The sequence below is a fragment of the Haplochromis burtoni genome, unplaced genomic scaffold, assembly GCF_018398535.1.
Source record: "Haplochromis burtoni strain Fernald_Lab_line unplaced genomic scaffold, NCSU_Asbu1 Contig_260, whole genome shotgun sequence".
NCBI classification, from domain to species: domain Eukaryota; kingdom Metazoa; phylum Chordata; class Actinopteri; order Cichliformes; family Cichlidae; genus Haplochromis; species Haplochromis burtoni.
In genome coordinates, this window is record NW_024582621.1 from 3,707 (window position 1) to 6,811 (window position 3,105).

At 42.5% G+C, this 3,105-nt stretch overlaps 1 protein-coding gene across 1 annotated transcript in view; it reads left to right on the forward strand.

Moving 5' to 3' along the window:
- Positions 1–591, forward strand: part of LOC102300759 (transcription initiation factor TFIID subunit 12) — a gene marked incomplete in the record, with an annotated part of 4,263 nt that extends 3,672 nt beyond the window's left edge. The window contains 1 exon segment of the mRNA XM_014339202.2: positions 1–591.
- Positions 592–3,105: the final 2,514 nt, after the last annotated feature.

Sequence of the window (3,105 nt, forward strand, 5' to 3'; positions counted from 1 at the left end):
CCCCGTAACATAGAGGCTTAGTAATTAGTACTATGCAGTGGCCTGAAATTAAGTGAAGTCCAGGTCTTTTGCTTGTAAGTGTATCTTTATCTTCATGTCTATTAACTATTCCTCTTTCAAATATGAGGCCAAAAGAACATAAATTCTTCTTTTTTTCTTCCTGTCATCTTTTTAATATAATTATCGACAGCATTTTTTCATTCTTTACATCCATTCATTGTTTCTAAATGCTTGTAAAATGATATATTTTGAGTTCTATTTCATATATATCATACACAGTATATATCACAAATTACATGTAATAGTGTTAAGAATAGATCTTCAGGTGTCCCAAAACATGCACTGTCACTTTTCTTATTTATACAAATGTATTTTTATAAGTATCTTTGCATGTATTCTGTGAAATTTCTTTTAATTTGCACATTTTCTGTAAGAAAAGTCAAAATGACCAGAATACATCTTTATGAGAAATTAACACTGTTAATTAACACTATTTAGGTTTGGGTAAATAAAAATAAAATCAGGAAACTTTCAAGATGTGCAACAACTGCATGTAAAAAGCTTTAATAAAAACAGAATATTTACAGATTGGTTTCTGTTATGTCGTTTCCTTAAATGAATATTTGCAATAATTTCTCACAACCTGATAGTGTCAAACTCAGATATGTCGGGGAGTGAGCTTGCAAGAGAGAGCCATACCTTTCAAATATGTCCATCTATCCATTCATCCATCCATCCATTTTCTTCCACTTATCTGGGGCCGGGTCGCGGGTATAGCAGCCTTAGCAGAGAAGCCCAGACCTCCCTCTTCCCAGCCACCTCCTCCAGATTGTCTGGGGGAATACCAAGGTGTTCCCAGGCCAGCCGAGAGATATAATCTCTCCAGCGTGTCCTGGGTCTGCCCCAGGCCTCCTCCTGGTGGGACATGCCTGGATCATACACCTCCCTCACCCAGGAGGCGCCCAGGGGGCATCCTTGTCAGATGCCCGAACCACCGCAACTGGCTCCTTTTGATGTGGAGGACCAGGATCTCTAAGGAGAGGACAGCCACCCTTCAGAGGAAGCCCATTTTTGCCACTTGTATCCATGATCTCGTTCTTTCGATCACTACCCACAACTCGTGACCATAGGTGAGGGTAGGGATACAAATCAACTGGTAAATTGAGAGCTTTGTTTTTACACTTCCCTCTTAACCACGACTGACTGGTACAGCATCCATATCACTGCAGCCGCAACACGAGCCCACCTGACAATCTCCTGCTCCCTTCTCCCATTACTCGTGAACAAGACCCCGAGATACTTCATCTCCTCCACTTGGGGCAGGAACTCGTGCCTGACAGAAAAGGAAGGAGGATGTTGTGTGTGTGTGTGTGACTAATGTGTGTGTGTGTTACTTAGTTCTGCTTTTTCTGTCTGGTTTCCTGTATTTTATTAATATGCCTCTGCAGCTCTGCACTAAACTTCCTGTTTCTTAACTTCCCCTTACTAAAGCCTCTGTTGCTAGGCGACCTGTCACCCTCTGACCTAGTTCTTTCTCACATCTGGGCTTGGTTTATAAAGGCCTCTATTATTAAAATACATAAAACAATCTAATCAGAAAATAAGCACTAAGAATATATATTTATTTTGTAACATTGTTTAAGTTAATGACACCCAATGAAGCCAACAGAACCACATCATCCACAAAAAGCAGAGATGACATTCTGAGACGACTCAAGTGAAAGTCTTCCACCACTTGGTTATGCCTAGAAATTCTGTCCATAAAAATTATGAACAGAATCTGTGACAAAGGGCAGCCGTGCCAGAGCCCATCACCCACCGGGAATGAGTCCAACTTATTGCCGGCTATGCAGACCGAGCTCTTGCAGTGGTTGTATAAGGATTGAATGGCCCATAGCAATGGGCCAAACATCCCATACTCCAGGAGCACCCCCCACAGGACACTCATATGGACACGGACGAATGCTTTCTCCAAATCCACAAAACACATGTAGACTGGTTGTGCAAACTTCCATGCACCCTCAAGTATCCATAAGAGAATAAAGAGCTGGTCGTGTGTTTTACAACCAGTATGAAAACCGCATTGTTCCTCCTGTATCTGAGGATCGACTAACAAACAAACTTTTCTTTCCAGCACCCTGACATCCAGCACCCTACCTTCCCAGGGAGGCTGAGGAGTGTGATGCCCCTATGGTTGGAACACATGCTCTGGTCCCCTTCCTTAAAGATGGGAACCATCACCCCGTCTGCCAAGCCAGAGGTATTTCCCCTGATCTCCATGTAACATTGTACCAACCAGGACTCAGGGCGGACCTCATCCACCCCAGGGGCTCTGCCAACAAAGAGTTGTTTAACTGCCTCAGTGACCTTGCCCCCAGGTCATCCCCTTCTTCCCCACACTCTGTTTGCTCCATGGTACCAGTGGGATTAAGGAGGTCCTCGAAGTATTCCTTCCACTGCCTGACAATTTTCTCAGTCAAAGTCAGTAGCGCTCCACCCGCACTATACAGAGTGCAGGTAGAGCACCGCTTTCCCCTCCCGAGTCACCTGACGGTTTGCTGGAACCTCTTTGAGGCAGTCCAAAAGCCTTTTTCCATGGTGTTGTGGGGCCTTCTCAAATGTAGGTATAGTCATCGGAAGTGCTTTGGAGTGTGTATTGAATATTAACTGCCAAGCCTCACCAAGTGCATCAAAGGATTATTTACAAAAGAATGAACAAATAACTCATCAAAATAAAACAAAACAAAAATCTATTAGCAAAGTGGAATCCCAGAATGCCTTTGTCCATGACTGGTTAAGATTGTGAACTATTTCTAGATAGTGTCAACTGCCCCGATTTGCCAACTAATTATTGGCCCCGAAGCCTACCAAATTACTATTAGAGCTGGCCTACTGGTATTATACAGCTAATATATATATTGTTTAGTATTAAGCTTTGCTTGTTCCATATTCAGTTTTCCAGCAAAACTTATTTGAGTCCATAAGAAAAGATTCATTCTTATATCTGGAGGAAGTTTTTTTTTTTCAATAAATATTAATGTTAGCCCGTGACTTTGTTCCAGTTTTGAATTTTGGCCCACTGTGTATTGGAGTTTGGCACCCCTG